Below are 16,974 nucleotides of genomic sequence, written 5' to 3' on the forward strand. Positions count from 1 at the left end.
ATACTAAAAACTATTGAATTGTATACTTTAGGTGAATTTTTGGTATGTAAGTATCTTAATAAAACTTATGTTCAAAAGGAGTACTGATGTAGTCTTTGCTTTGCAGAGACATGAGTCACATTGAAAAGAAATGCAGAGGAGCCTTTCTAAAATGTTATAAAATGCAGTAAATCTTGGGGTTGCTAAAAGTTGTGATAAAAGGGTTATTGTTCTGGGGCCCAACATGCCCAGCGGAGACTGCAATGAAGAGTAAGGAGATGTTCAACTAGAAGGTGGTTCGGTGGAAGCCTGGCTCCTCAGCACTATTCCAAAAGTGAGCCTTGGGCCAGGGTCTCCCGCCACCATAAGGCCTCCTTGCTCCCAGCTGCAGGTAGTCAGCAGTGTTGCAGCAGACCTGAGCTATACTGGGTAAGGGTCCTGGAGGGTAGGGGTTCTGGAGGTGGTGACCCAGATACAACTGTGCACCTAAGGGTCATGAGAGAACCATGAGGTAATGGATCCCTAGCCACAGGGTCTGTAATCTTAGCACACACAATGCAGGGAGAATGTGAACTATTGCTTAGCCTTGTTTCCTCAAAAGCAACGACTCATCTGTGAGTGGCAGCAGGCATGAGGAACAGGGATAATAAACAGGGAAGGAAAAGAGTCGGTGCATCAACTTACGGTGCCCAATCTTCAAGATGTTCTCAGAGGTCTTACAGAACGCATTTCAGATCTGTTCACTGGGGGGATGAAAGGAGGAAGCTTTATCCATAGGCTCCACTTTCCACTGGACCAGAACTGCTCCACGTGGAATAACTCTCCCCATTTCTGGGTGGTGCAAGCACAGGTCCCCACAGACATGCTGTGGAGACAGAGGCACCCTGGGGTAGGAAGCACAAGGCATCCTATACATGTACCCTCATTTCTAGCTGTAAACATGCTTGGAACTGGTAGCCATGGCTATCGCTAGAGTAAAAAGCAAGTTGAGAGAATTTAAAACAGTCCTTAGCAGGTATCTGATGCAACTATCAACTAAATCCTGTGAGGACTCAGAACCAGCTTAATTTGTGAAAAACGAAAATGTGTATCCACTTCAGCTCCAGAAATCTGAAAGACCAGAGGGTGAGGGCAGCTTTTGTGCCATGTCACCCCACCTACTTACTGCAGAACTATAAGGAAATCCACCCAGGTGTTTAAGAAGGGATCTCCCAAAGTTTAGAATCTGCCAAGGCGTCCTGAAAGGGAAAAATGTTTGTGGGAGGTCAGAAAAAAATACAAGACCTTCCACTCCCAGCCAACACAAACAGAGTATAAGCAAAAATCACCACTATTCTGATATCAACCTCTGGTATACACTTATTAATTTACCAGTCATTTGTTAAAAAGCAGTGAATTCATTATGATGAACAATTGAAACTACTAGGGTATAGCTCTGCATATGGGAGAAACCATTTCAAACTGATCTTCAATTTCCAAAACTTCAATTTTCAACACTAAACAAGGCTTTGCCAAAACTTTTAATTTCATGCTTTAGTTGAGCCAGCACAAATGGTAGGCATTGTTTCCTTTTAATTGAACCCATCTGCAAATCAGTAGAATATTCCAGAGCCTCTGGAAGAAAACTTTCCAAACTCTATATTAATTATTTAATTAATCACTGAAGTTTGACATCTGGGTCTCACTGATGTCCTTGCTCTAACAGGAACACTCACAAAAAATAACGTGAATTATTATTTTAAAGTGGCTGTGTGTGTCTCCTTCCAGTAGATACCAATTTTATTTGTCTGGAGTTGCAAAACCAACAGAAAAAAGAAAGGGGCCAGGTTGGTAATCCTAGCTCTACAGATCTTATCAAGGAAGAGACTAACATGCTCACTGAGCCAACTATGTCTGGCTCTTCCACAAAGAGCAGGCATTCTCTTTGTCCAGCCAAGGGGGAGCAAAACCCACTGACTGGAAGCAGGCACTCCTTGGCCCTCCCTTGTGTGTGCAAACTCAAGCACATGCTGCCATCCTATTCCCTCTGAGTACCTGGATTAGATCAGGCCTAAGAATGATTCTGAGTTGCATAACAATCAAGGCCAACTTTGGGCTAAGACTCTCATCCCTCCTTCTTTCTAAAACAAAAACACTTGAAAGGGGCTACATAATTCAGAAATCCAGAAACACAGGAGAGAAGCATTTCTGGAGGAAGAGTAGAGAAGTTTTCTTCAGCAACAGTGGTCTATGACATTAGATCCAGGAACCCAAAACATAGGTAGTTGTCTCTATATCCAAATATGCTACGCTTCCATTTATTCTATAGATTGTGAAATCTGTTTTCACAAAGAGCAGTTAAAATTGGGTTGAGAAGGAAGTGCAACTTAGAGGCGCCGAAAAGAGTGTGGTGAGAAAAAAGTCTTTGCTGTATGAACGCATCAGAGGCATCAGACTTTTGGGGACACTTTGACCTCATCTTTACCTTTGTAAATACCCTACCTCATTTTTTTTCTCCTGATGTGTTCCACTTGTTAACACCAGGCAAAAATCTGTTACTTAGATAAGAAATGTGAAGAACTGCGTTTGTTGTCAAGTTTAGTCTGGTTTTTAATACATCCTCTTTTTAAAATGTTCATGTGTACCATTAGCCAATCAGAGTTTCAAACATACTGTGGGAATTTTCACTCTTCCATTCTGTTTTTAGAATATAGTTTTTGCCTAGACTCGGTAGAGAGTTTATTAATCCTTCATTGGGTATACAAGAAAACTCTTCACTATGGCTTAAATCAGGATTTCTCAGTCTTAGCACTATTAACATTTAGAGCCTGATAATTCTTTGTCGCGGGGCCATCCTGTGCATTACTGGATATCTGACAGCACCCTCTCCTCACCAGTTCTGAAAACCAAAAATGTCTCCAGCCATTGCCAGTGTCCTCTGGGGATCATATCTCCCCTCATACTCATGCCCATCACAGCCCACTTTCACCCACACTCATCCCTGTTGAGAAACACTGGCCTCTGACTTTAAGAAAACAATTAAAGTAAGAAAAGGAGGTACTAAAGTGGATAATAATTTTGAAGGTTAAAATCTTTGTTTCCCCAATTAACAGAGTTAAAAGACAACCAACAGAGTGGGAGAAAATATTTGCAAAATATACATCTGACAAAGGATTAATATCCAGAATATATAAGGAACTCAAACAACTTTACAAGAAAAAAACAAGCAACCCAATTAAAAAATGGGCAAAAGAGCTAAGTAGGCATTTCTCTAAGGAAGATATACAAATGGCCAACAGACATATGAAAAACTGCTCAACATCACTCAGCATCCAAGAAGTGCAAATCAAAAACACACTGAGATACCATCTAACCCCAGTTAGGATGGCTAAAATCCAAAAGACTCTGAACGATAAATGCTGGCGAGGTTGCAGAGAAAAAGGAACTCTCATACATTGTTGGTGGGACTGCAAAATGGTGCAGCCTCTATGGAAAATGGTATGGAGGTTCCTCAAACAATTGCAGATAGATCTACCATACGACCCAGCCATCCCACTGCTGGGAATATACCCAGAGGAATGGAAATCATCAAGTCGAAGGTATACCTGTTCCCCAATGTTCATCGCAGCACTCTTTACAATAGCCAAGAGTTGGAACCAGCCCAAATGTCCATCATCGGATGAGTGGATACAGAAAATGTGGTACATCTACACAATGGAATACTACTCAGCTATAAAAACGAATGAAATACTGCCATTTGCAACAACATGGATGGACCTTGAGAGAATTATATTAAGTGAAACGAGTCAGGCACAGAAAGAGAAATACCACATGTTCTCACTTATTGGTGGGAGCTAAAAATTAATATATAAATTCACACACACACACACACACACACACACACACACACACAAAAAAAAAACGGGGGGGGAGGGGAAGAAGATATAACAACCACAATTACTTGAAGTTGATACGACAAGCAAACAGAAAGGACATTGTTGGGGGGGAGGGAGGAGAGGGAAGAGGGAGGGAGGTTATGGTGATGGGCAACAATAATCAACCACAATGTATATTGACAAAATAAAATTTAAAAAATAAAAAAAAATAATAAAATAAAATCTTTGTTTCCCAAGTATTTTGATAATTGAAGAGTATTTTACTAGACCCCACTCATTGCCTATCTAATTGCTAGTGTCCCATCCTTCCCTAATTACATGGGGGGCTGATCCATTGATCTCTCAGTTAGTAGATTCCTCTCTCAGTCCCAGGAGAGAATATCAGTCATGAGAATCCCATTTCCCTTTGTTAGTGGTTGGTCAAGGGATGAGAATCATGTCTCCCATTTCTAGATGATGAGACATAAACAGGAAAAAGATGTTAGGAGAGGAACTCCCCTTATAAGGTTAAATAATAGTAATAAAACCTGAGTCTCTCCCAGAAAAAGCCGTTGTGCCATATTTCTCTTTGCTCCACTGTGATTTCTGCCTTTGAATGTGGTTATATTGCTTGGAGCTTCAGCAACCATCTCCCAATCCCAAGAAATCAAATAAAAGAATGAAATGCTAACAGCTCAAGGAAGGTAGAACAGAAAGAAGTAAAGAGCTTCAGTTCTCCACAACATCCTTCGACTGCTGGACCAGCCTTGGAACGCCCACCACCAGAATGCTCATTAATTGAGATAATTCAGTGCTTTTATTGCCTGAAACAACAATGGGCAAACTAAGGTCTGTGGGCCAAATCCAAGAACTAAGAATTGCTTTTACATTGTTAAAATGTTGTTTAAAAAAAAAAAAAAACACAAGAAGAATGTATGGCAGAGACCATATGCGGCCCACGAAACCTAAAATATTTAATATTTACTATATCACTCTTTACAGAAAAAGTTTGCCAATCCCTAACCTAAACCACTAATAATGGATGTCTTGTGAATTGCAGCAGAAAGCATTTCTAATTTATGTACTAATATCTTCATTTTATAATTACAAAAACTGAAGCTTGGTGGGCCTATGGTGGGCTCAACCGACAATTCAAATACAAATTTTAATGATTTTAATTCATTGTAAAGTTAAGCACAATTGAGGTACCACAAAAGCATTTAAGAAACTTTTCTGTCCTTTAGGGCTTCAAATAATATTTCTACTACAGGCTTGATTTTACAAACCAGAACAGACAAAGCCTCTTGATGAAATACAATGTTTTCAGTGGATACTTTCAAAGGGAGCCACACTGACCCACAATCAGGAGCATCAAGGCATTTCCTGCCTGTGAAATCAAACCTAGAGACTCCAAGGAGGAAAACACTCTACAGAAAAACATGATATAAACAAACTCATTGATTTGATAAATTACGTCCTCTACATGCTGAAATAGTTCCTGCTTTTCCTGCTGACTCGCACAGAGAGAGTGAATCCTCAATGAAAAATATTCAAAGCTTTCCTCCTTTAATTGTATGTCCCAAGTTAATACTGCTATTTTCAGTAAGGCCAACATGTTCTGTAGTACCTTGGCAAAGGGTTTAAATACTGACAACAATGTATGTATGCTGAGAAGGCCAGGCCCAGAAAAGGACACACAAAGCCCACTGTGCAAAGTTACAATAAACACCCACCGACATCTAACCAGGCACTCATGACTGAGCATTGAGTGACGAGCAGGGCCAGGCTTTTCTCAGTTGATTCAACCAAGATTTCTTTGTCTTTATATTCCAGTGCCTATCCCAGTACCTGGTTAACAGTGAGAGGTCAATAAGAAAAAGAAGCCCTCAGTCTACACCCAGTACTGGTTGTGTTTCAGTGCTGGGTTGGTTTGTTAGCAGAACTTGGCTATGTCAGGATCCAGGTTCATCCATGTCTCCCACAGAGCAAAGTTTTCCATTGGCTCAGTCACTGGAAAGGCCATTTGCTCACACTGAGGGACCCTGAAAAAATTGATGGGGGAGCTGCTGGACCTTTTTATAAGGGGTGTCACTATGACAGTGGGAATGGTTATGCTCCTTTCTGGCCTATGACTTGGGATTGTGGGTTCCAGGTTGGTCTGGGGTCATGATAAGGGATTTTGCTTTTTCTACCTTCCGGCCCAGCAGCCAGACACACAAGGCCACTGTGGTCACTATCAGCAGGAAGACCACCACAGCCAAGGGTACGATGACCATCAGAGGGTATGTGCTCTCCCTGGGCTGAATGGGTGCACCAGGGCCAACATTGGTGGTGGCTGGTGACCAAATGACTCTGGTATGAGAGACCCTGCCATACACACTAGATTTTTCACTACTATGTTGTCCCAAGGGATCTGCTTCCTGCCATTTGGTCTAGGTCAGCTTTGCCAGAGTTTCTGTCTGTGTCAGGGGTCTGGAGGAAACCACATGCTTTTCCTGAGAGAGAACTGAGGTCATGAGGTTATATCCAGTGACTAATAAAGGAACATCTGGTTAAAACTTTGCAAAAGTAAGAGGTCAGGTGGAATGATGGTGAAGGGGAAATAACCTAACACTGGCTGTACATGGTCTTCCCTGAGTATGAAGGAGAAGGAGTCATTCGGCATATCAGTACCTGTTAGAGTAGCATGTGGATCAAGCCCTTGGTCAATGTCCCAGAGTAAATAGAGTAGCATTTCCATCGCAGTGCTGCAAACCACTCTTTGTGAAAGTCTTCCATGGGCAGGGGTTCTGCCACTTCAAATATGGGATCACTGTTAGTCATATTAGCAAGCTCAGTAGCACCAAGTTCCTTTCTTCTCAGCTGATGAGCCACCCTGTTGACAATTTTGAGGTTTGACAGAACCCACAGTAAGGGCTGCACTCTGATACTTGGTGTTTGTCCTGTCAGGTTGCTTTCTGATGTAAACAGTGAGAACTGTAGTCAGTCCTCTGAGGCAGTGAGATATGTCATGTGGTAGATGAGTCTTCCTAAATTCATATCCTCCTGTCCAAAGCTGGTGACCACCTGGTTTTCAATCAGCAGATGCCCATGTTAGAGGGGCATGTTATCCTGTAAGTGATTTGGTGGCTTCTTCCATTGGTCATTGCTGACAGGTAAGCATTGGTAATGGGTACAGTTGTCTGGCCTTGTGGGAGAAGTAGGTCAGTGAGGTTTACAGGGGTGATAGACATGGGACTGACATCCAGGTGGAAGAGCTTGTAGAGTGGGTGGTGTTCACCATCTGTCACACTAAAGTAAAACACTCCAGAGGATGGACTTCCATCTTGTATGAACCACACCTCAGAGTTATCAATGTCAGCTTTAAAATGGGTAAAATGGTAAACAGGTGTGTCTGGATGGTAAGCCATTACCAAAAAGCCACTTTTAGGATTACCGATGATCATATATCTGATCTCATCTGGAGGGCTACCTAGATCTTCCACCTTCAGGTTTTCAGGTTCCACAACCAACCTACTGCCCCGCAGAACTTTCAACAGACAAACCATTTTGTCTTAAATTCTGGTGCCTAGTCATCAACAGGAGAGATGGTGATGTTAAACATCTCTTCAGGTCAGCCTCTGGCTTGGTGACAGACTTGCTCTTTTGATTTGGCCAAACAGCAAGGGTAAAATTATCAGCCAGTGATTCAGAGTTGTCATGAAGTATGTAATTCCAAATTTGTTAATTATATATACTGTGAGAAATTGGATTTTCCTTTAGTAATATTTCTTTCTCCAACCATAATGGTCCCATGGTGAGGAAGAGATATAACCTGGAACCAAATTTCACAGGAAGAGCACTGAGATTGGGGCACTTTAAATAAGAGGTTAGAAGCATCTAACCTAGGTTGGTTGACAGCAGCTCTGGCTAAAACATAAATATAAAGAATAATGTGGCATTTCACTAGAAGTTCAGATGACACTTGCAAAGCTGTTTCTGCCTCGAATTGCCTGTCCTACTGAATTATTCAAAACCCTCTGGTTGCTCAAGTACTTGAATTAGCATTCCTACCAAAGGCATATGAAAAAAATAAATTTTAAATACAAACACACACATAATTAACTCAACATTTCAGGCAAGTGAGCTTTAAAACCTTTAGAATCACTTATAAAATGTTAATTTTCTAACTTATCTACTACTGGACTTTCTCTTGCCATGGAAACAGGTGCAGCTTTCAATACCCCTTTCCTTTCAAGAACTTTCCCTATTCATTTCCATTTTCTATCAACAGTTTTCAGTCACAGACACAGTGAAGTCCCCATTTGGAGGTACAAATAAAATTCTCTAAAACTGAGTTGCCATCCTTTCCCCCAATACAACTATTAAGCTTATGAGAGGAAATGGAAGAGGCCTGGAGAAAGAAGACATGTAAAGAAATAACAGTTTTTATAACTGTGTAAGTTTGATTTTGAAGGTTGATATCATGGAATTGGCAAGTAAAAGGGGAAAGATATATTTCCAAATTGCCCCTACTTTAATAATTACAGATAAGGCTTGACCCTATGTTGGTGGCACTACCTGTATTTGCAAGCAGACAGCTCTGCCCACCAGGCTAGTTAATTTCATGTGAAATAGTAATATGAAACTCCTCAGGGGCTAGAGCTGCTGGTGGGGAGGACGCTGTGAAAGTAAGTGTTCCACAGCCTAGCCTGTGCTCTCACAGTCCACATGCAGGCCAGCCCTTCACTGACCTGGCCAGACTGTAAGAAAAATTAGTCGCTGGTTTCAGGGATGATACAAAGATTAACATATATCCTAACTCAAGGAAATACATATCTTTTCAGGGCTTACTCTACTCATGCTCAAATTATTGCACATATCCATGTAAGTGCAAAAACATTAAAAATGTGGTAATGTATTTTTCAAACCTAGGGGATTCTATCACAAAAATGATCTATGCATTAGAGAAAGAAAATCACATTGATTTTTAGATGACTAATATTATACCTAAAGTATTTGTGTATTATAGAAAGTTGACAATAAACCTCCACTTACCTGTTAGACAGCTTAAACAATTACCAACTCATAACCAGTCTTTTTCATGTATATTTCTACCGACTTTTCTGCCCAATGGATTATTTTGAATCAGATTAGACATCGTGTCATTTCATCTGTAAATGATTTAGTAAGTATTGGTAAAAGATGACTCTTAAAAACATAATCACAACACCACTATCACACCTAAATATTTTAATTACTTAATATGATCAACTATCCAATCAGTGATCAAATTTCTCTAATGATCTAGTATGTCTTGTTTCACCCCCTCCCCCACAGTTGCTTTGTTTGAAAAAGGATCCTAAGAAGCCTACACATCACATTTGATTGATACTCCTCATAGGTGTCTTTTCATTTATAGATTCCCCTTCTCTAATTTTTTTCATGTAGTTATTTGTTGAACAAATCAGATTGTTTGTCTTGTAGAGTTTCCCATATTCTGGATTTTGCTAATTGCATCCCTATGGTGTTTTTTAACATATTCCTCTCTTCCCTATATTTCCCATACACTGGTAGTTAAATCTAGAGGTTTAATAAGAATCGGGTTCAATTTTTGGATAATAATATTTTACAGGTTATATTATATACTTCCTCTTATATCTCATCACAAAGCAAAATAATATTTGATGCCTCTCTTTTGGATATGTTAAGATTGATAGGTGGATTCAAGTGTTGCAGGTTGATCCATCTATTTTGAGGTTCCCCATCAGCCTGTCACCTAATAGGTTTGCAGAGTTGCCGATAACATTGCCTAAATCCACTATTGTTGCAGTGGCAAAACATTGATTTTCTTTCTTTTATCTTTCCTTCTTCATTTATTATCTGAAAGTCTTCTGTAAAGAACTTCCCCTCATCAGCTCTTTGGTTACAATGAGGTACAGTACAGAAAAGACAGGAGAAATGCTTGATTCTTTCCCTTTATGTACCAATTTTTAGAATAGTGAGTTGGTCCCCTGGCTCCAACCTCCAAACGTAGCCAATAGATTGCTTTTTTTGTTTGCTCTTTTGTTTTGAAATTATTATAAATTCATTAATTTTAATATATGATGTATTTCATTCCATTGTAATTCTTATCTTCACTGATGTCCAAATGGTCCCACCCTGCCTAAGGTATTTTTTTCAAAATTTAATCTAAGTCCCTAATGCCTATGCCTGTCAATGTCCCTTCTAACTCAACTGATGGGGATAGGTTCTACCCAGAGTTTTGTTGTTCAGACACCATGTGAGTAGTCTTTCCTTAAACAACAGTGATTGAAAGTTTCAAAACTGTAACCACAGAAGAGAAGACAACAGATAAAATGTCAAGCCCTTAATTCCTATAGGTCACATCTTTTTCTGACCTGAGAGCTAAACTTACATTCTTATACTCTAAACTTACAAATGTGTTTTGCCAAGGTATTCTAGTGTCCAGCTCAAAAGGATGAACTATGATATGATTTACAGAGCTGTTGAGTCTACTTCATCAATCAATATTCAGAAATACTGTAAGAATGAACAGAAGCTTGAGTTTCTTCAAATATATTGCTCTGCCCCAAAGCTGGTTGATAGAGTTTGGATGTTTTATCCTCCCAAAACTCATGTGGAAATCTGATCCCCAATATGGCAGTGTTGGGAGCAGTTTGAGTCATAGGGGCAGATCCCTCATGAATGGATTAATGCCCTCTCTGGGAGATTGGGGTAGTGAATGAGTTCTTGCTCTATTAGTTTCCATGAGAGCTGGTTGTTTAAAAGACCCTGGCACCTCCCCTTTCTCTTTCTCTTGCTTCCTCTTACCTGTGATCTGCTTGTACGTGCCAGCTGCTTGTTGCTTTCTGCCATGAGTAGAAGCAGCCTGAGGCTGGTGCAAGATGCAACTGTCCCAGAATCATAAGCCAAACAAAACTCTGTTCATTATAAATTACCCAGTTTCAGGTATTATGTTATAAGCAACACAAAAACAGACTAATACACTGGTACAGTCAATGAATCTAGAACCAGAGTTCTAGAAAGTCTTTCGGTCTAGTGAGTTTCCATGGAAGATAAGCTCCCTGTCCCAGAGTGGCCAAAAACTATTGGTGAAGAGTTTTTTTGCTCCTTATCCTATTCAGGAATCAGGCAAGGAAATGCTATCATTTTGGAGATTTTAAATGGAGAGAAGAAAATACCGTATCTCAACATCTCCTTAATAAAGAAACAAGGTTACTCACGAGAAAGTGGAGTCTCTCCAAAGATAGTAATTTCTCATACTAACTAATGACCCAATTCTCCAGCAGTTCCTGGGGAATAAAGTCTGTTTTATTTAGCAGTCTTACTAAAGACTTACTAAATAAATATTTTTATTTAGCATTGCTATTCTCAGCTTACGATTATGACAAAAGATTCGTCATGAATGTATTTCTCCTCCCAGAAGCAGGTGACCATGTTGTGGATTTTGGACCAGAGGATGGTTCCTAACAGGTTCCAAATCTGCTTGAGAGAGGTAGAATATCATAAAGCAAAAGAGATCTCCAGTTTCCTAATATTAACAGTAACATAGTCTGTTAACCAGGAGGAAAGTTTTTCTTGGAAGTTGATCAGTCTTGTCTATTGATCCTTTGGTATAAGTGAAAACTAGTTTTCCTGAGAAACATGTAAAAAGTTATTAAAATCACCTAGCGATCTTCTGATGTCTACAGTATAGACAGTGATCATCCCAGGAATAATGCTCATATATAGAGGGGGACGGTTGAGATGAAGGTCAGAAATCTTCCGAGGGGAGTGATTGGGGAAGCAGGGCTTTGCACTTCAGAAGCCTAGTGGAGGCCAAGTAATGCCTTTTTGAAAAGGCATTACAAGAGTGAGAAATTAAGTGTGAATAACCAATTGACTTATTTTATACCAGAGACAGAGAGAGAATTTAATTAGATGCAGTTTGAGTATCTGGACTTTAAGACTGGCTAGCAGGTTACTGAAAGTGCTGAGCTAGAAGTAAAAGGGAGTTATGCAGAATGTCAATTTGCTAGTCATGCCCTGAAAGAGATTTGCAAGTGAGGACAGTCTCTAACATTTAGAAGAGAGCTTTAGCCTCTCCAGCTTTAAGAGCCAGGTTCTAAGGGGTGTGTGTGTGTGTGTGTGTGTGTGTGTGTGTGTGTGTGTGTGTGTGTGTGTGTGTGTGTGTGTGTGTGTGTGTGTGTGTGTGTGTGTGTGTGTGTGTGTGTGTGTGTGTGAGAGAGAGAGAGAGAGAGAGAGAGAGAGAGCACCTGAAAAAGGAGAATGAGACAATGACTTCATAAGAAAAAGTGTGAGGTAAACCTGAGGAGAGAAGCATCTCAGAGAAGGTTAGGAATTTTGTCACCTCAGATAGAGGCCTTTGGAGCAACTTCCAACAGCTCTGCATATTTCCACTGTACTAAATATGGATAGATAAGCACTTAGCTCAATACCTGGGCTCTGGGATTAAGGAAAGGGGAAGGGAGGTTTTTATTTCCTATGGATTTAGTGTAGCCCAGATACTTTCTCTTTTACAGATGAAGTCTTTCTGGAATGTCATTAGAAAACCAATGGTATCGAATTCAAGCTCATAAATGTAGCAGGAAAAACAAAAAGAGAAAAATTATCATTTGGCAGCAACCACAGCCAGTAAATGTTTCAGGCAAGAATCCTAAAATGGTTGATAAAACTAATAGGCTAAAGTGTGACGGGAAACAGTATATTTAAATAGTTATGATGTATCTTCTCACAAGGTATTTATTAATTACAAAGGGGAGAAGAGTACCTACAAAGGGGAGAAGAGTACCTACAAAGGGGAGAAGAGTACCTTCACAGTGGAGAAACCTGAAAGGCACCACCTGACCAAGTGGTGACTGCAAACATCCTCAGTACCGGGACATATTACTGCTCTTCTTCCTCCAAGGAAGAAAAGGACACTTTAATATGAAAATAGAAGCAGAAGAGTGTAGTGGATTGATCAGATCTAAATTCAAATATAAATGATACCAATTTTCAGCTCTGTGACCTTTGTGCAAGCAACTTAATCTCTTGGAACCTCCATTTGTGCATTAAAGTATAGAATAATATCTCACCCATAGATATGCATTTGACTTAATTGGTCTATTGCCATAGCAATTGTCCAAAAAATGCAGACCCTGGGCATTTCTAGGTCTTTCAAGAAAGCTGAAAGTCCTCACTAACCAATTCCTTACTGCAACATCTGGGGACTCTGTTTAAGATGAAAGACTATACTTAGTTTTTATAGTGAATCATGACATGTGACTATTAAGCAATCAGAAAGTTTTAAAACATGCTTTATAAAATAATATTGTCCTATAAAAATGAAGGAATTTGTAGGCTGGAATCTTGGCACAAATTTTAGAAGCTTACTTCTAGTTGCTTTGTAAATAAGTATTTGTTCACACTTCTATACTAGGCATTTCAATAAATATTTGTTTAAAGAAAAAATAGACTAGGTCTGCCCAGTTAGCTCAGTTGGTTAGAGTGTTATAAAACCAAAGTCAAGAGATGGGATCCTTGTACCAGCCAGCCACTAAAAAAAAAAAAAAAAAAGAACAAATAAACTACTTTAACAGTGCTTTACAAAATCTAATTTTGAAGTATATACATTTATAAGCATGAAGCAGTAGAAATAAGGAAATCTAGAATATTTCTTACCCATTATTTAACAAAATCACAGACAGTACCTAACCCTGTTGTCGGAGTCTTGTTATGCCCATTTGACATATTGAGAAAAACACACGCACACAAAACAAGGCTCAGAAAGTGTAAATAATCCATCTACAGACAATGAGTGGGAGAACCCAGTTTGAACCCAGTCCTGTGTAATTCCAGAGTTCATGCTTTCTCCACTACCATAGAGCTGCACCTATAGTGTGTAAAACTCAGTGACACTCTAGACAACAAAGAAATTCACAGTATGTGTTCTCCAACTTCAAGGAGCCTAGTAATATGGAAAGTCAGCTGGCAAGTATGACAAAGGCAGACAAATGCCATTATGTGGTCTGGCCTGGCTAGTACACAGTCACTATTGGCCAGAGCTTGTCCAGACTTGCAATGATTCAAAGAAATAGCTTGTTTTATATACTGCATTTATTACAAATAGTGAATTAAAGAGAGGCTGTATTCCAGTTCTTCTATACTACTGCCATTTTTGATCAGATAGAGACTCTTATAAGATACTGGGAGAAAGAGGGTAGGATTTAAGATGTTTTCCTGAAGGCAATTCCTGTTTGGACCCCAGGGTGACTGCTTAAGGCGAAGCTTTTTAAACCTGGAGCTAGAGAACTGAAGCTCACTTTGAGTGCCCTTGGATGACCTCAGGGATGAAGCAGGAGCTCAGATATATCATGCTTGGTGGGGTCAACCATACCAGGGAATCTGATAATTTTTTTTTTTCCTAAAGATATTCCATACATCCACAAAAGCACATGTAGACAGGACTGAGGGTAATGAGAAAATAATTGTCACACTTGACCAAAAGGCAGGGCTAGAACACACAGGAGAATATCTTCATTCTGAGGGTCTTTCCAAAAATAGCTCCCTACGATTCTGATAAGAAAACCAGAGCGTGAGTCCTTTACACTGATCCTTTCCACAGCAGCGCTTAAAAGTCAAACACAGCTTTGAAATCCCCACTGGAGAAGAGAGGAACCAAATTATCTCAGGATCAGCTGGGGAAAGGGGGAGGGACAGATGGAGACATGGAATCCACTTGCTTGGCTCTCCATAACATGAAGGCTTTATTAAAGATCTACACAATATGATAATTTCTACATGTGGAAAAATATGCTAGCATATAATTCAATGGACTGTAATGGCAAAGCCAAAATTACTGGAAAAAAAAAAAAAACTGGTGGAAAACATCCAAAATGACTTCTGTGTCTAGTTGCCATTGAGCTTATCACTAAAGAGACTCAGAAAGCAGGGGAGCGGGTGGGGCAGGAATAATCATTGACAGCAAGGCTCCTATCCTTCCCTGCTCAGAAAATCCAGGAACCAAAATTTAATGATCCATTAAGTTGATTATAAGCTCCATTAAGTAGTAATAAATTAATTTCTACTGTATGGGAAATGTGTTTGTAATTTCTTAAAATGCAAGTGTTGTCTTGAGCAATAAACCCAGATCCAGGAAGAAGTAATTAGACAAAATTCATAACCCAGAATTGGTTGTATTATTTTCTAAATGTGGCCTGAAAACTTGAGTCTGTATTGCAGCAGCAAGCAGAGACTAAGATGGATGATCGCCCATCCCCAACAGCTCAAGGCTAAAATGCAATTACTGGCTTTATGGAAAAGTAAAAACACCAGGCGTCATAAACCTCAAAACCAGAACACTTTGCTTTTTAATGACTCTAAATTATCTCAACAAGCGCTGGAATGAAAATCACTCAATTAGCTTCGTGTTCTACTTGGAAGAGATCAGTACTTTACAGAATGCAATTCTTATGCTGTTCATACATTCTTTGAAATGAACAATTATTTCTCTAAATTTGTAAAATGCTTTATTTAATTTCAGAATTAATGATTTACCTTCTCTGAATGCTCATATATTTAATTCCTCAAGATACAAGATTTTCAGCAAAATTTTTTGTGGTTTAATTTTTCCCATTTAGGCAGATACACTATTACGTTGAAAAACAAGAGTGTTACTTGTTTATCTTAGTAGGCTGACATGGTAGCATTTGAAAAAAAATAGTGAATTTATTCTGGGATAAGAAAAGATTCTTGAACTATGACATAAAAAATATTTTCTCCAAAATTATTTTGCCAAAACATATTATGCATGATAGAAAGTTGAGATTTCTTTCACAAGCTATATCCATCCAGAGCCACTGATGAAAATGTTTATTTTTACTTATCTATCAAAAGCAAAAAAAAAAAAAAAAAAAAAAAAAGTGAGTTTTATGTGGGCATGAAACAGTGGTTTTTGCCTACCTGAGCTGAAGGTGATAGAGGGCTGGGAACAATTTAGTTCTTTCAGGTAAAGGTGTGAAAGAGCTCTCAGCCATCAACTGCCTAAGACACTCTTCCCATTGGAACACTTAGCAGGTTACTGGCTGGAATCGACTCTTGACATTAGAAAAACTGGTCTAGGGAGCCAGATAGTAATCAAAGCTATTTGATTACTTGTATACACCTGAACAGTTCTGAATTCCTTTTACAATTGAAATTGTTTCCTGAGTGATATCTTTTCTCACTACCCAGATTGAAGAGTACAAATCAAAGCACATAATACTTGTTAATAAGTGTTGTCTTTGAGTATTTCAGAGAAAAGGTTTTGGTCATCTTTACCACCTCTGTAACCTGTTTCCACCATTTCTTTTACTTCCTAAAATGTTCTGCAGCTGCTGGGTTGTAAATCTGAGCCAATATATGATGGTTAGGAGTTGAGCAAAGTCCTATTTGACAAAGGCCATAAAACTGCAGACTTTAGGAAAAGATTCATATTCCATTTGCATGTGAAAAAGGAGACAGGATCTGGAAAGGGGAAAGTCACAAAGATGAATAATAAATTTCTTCCTCTTCCCAAGTCACAAATAAAATGTTGATTTTTGACCACATGAGCTAACCTAAATTGGAATGCCTGCAGATGAACACCCACTACACTGTACTTATGTGTGATGCTTTGCTCTTTCTCAACATAAATTTAATTTTTAATGTTTTCTTATCTTATGTTTACAATAAGCATGTATTATTTTTATGCTCAAAAAGAAAAAACACACACATACTGAAATGTCAAAATAACCTACTACTCTGAAAGAGCTGGAGTTAGCATTTTGGTTTATATCCTTACAGAGTTTTCTCTGCACACTCCCTCCTCTGCCCACGCTATTGATGTTCCTTATTTATGGACGTGGAAGTCTCATTGATATACAGCGTATATCGATGACAAGCACAGAAATTTAGGCGAACATCATCTGTAAAAACAGCTCCACCTGGCGACAACAGCTTTCAGCTGCTCTGATGAGGAGTCCGCCACCACCTCCTTCTTGCTTTGACCCACTGCCGTAGGGTCTTTGGAGATCCCCCAACCCCAGCCTCATTCCTCCTCCAGCCTGTGCTCTACACAAGGATGGAGGGTTCGATCTCCGCATCAGGCCCCCTCACATTTTCCTCAGCTCTCTCCTGT

At 39.4% G+C, this 16,974-nt stretch overlaps 1 pseudogene; it reads right to left on the reverse strand.

Annotated features, from left to right (window-relative positions):
• Positions 1-5,724: 5,724 nt before the first annotated feature.
• LOC134370493 (chondroitin sulfate proteoglycan 4-like) overlaps positions 5,725-16,974 on the reverse strand; it is a 50,641-nt pseudogene continuing 39,391 nt past the window's right edge.

Source organism: Cynocephalus volans, chromosome 2, assembly GCF_027409185.1.
Source record: "Cynocephalus volans isolate mCynVol1 chromosome 2, mCynVol1.pri, whole genome shotgun sequence".
Lineage (NCBI taxonomy): Eukaryota > Metazoa > Chordata > Mammalia > Dermoptera > Cynocephalidae > Cynocephalus > Cynocephalus volans.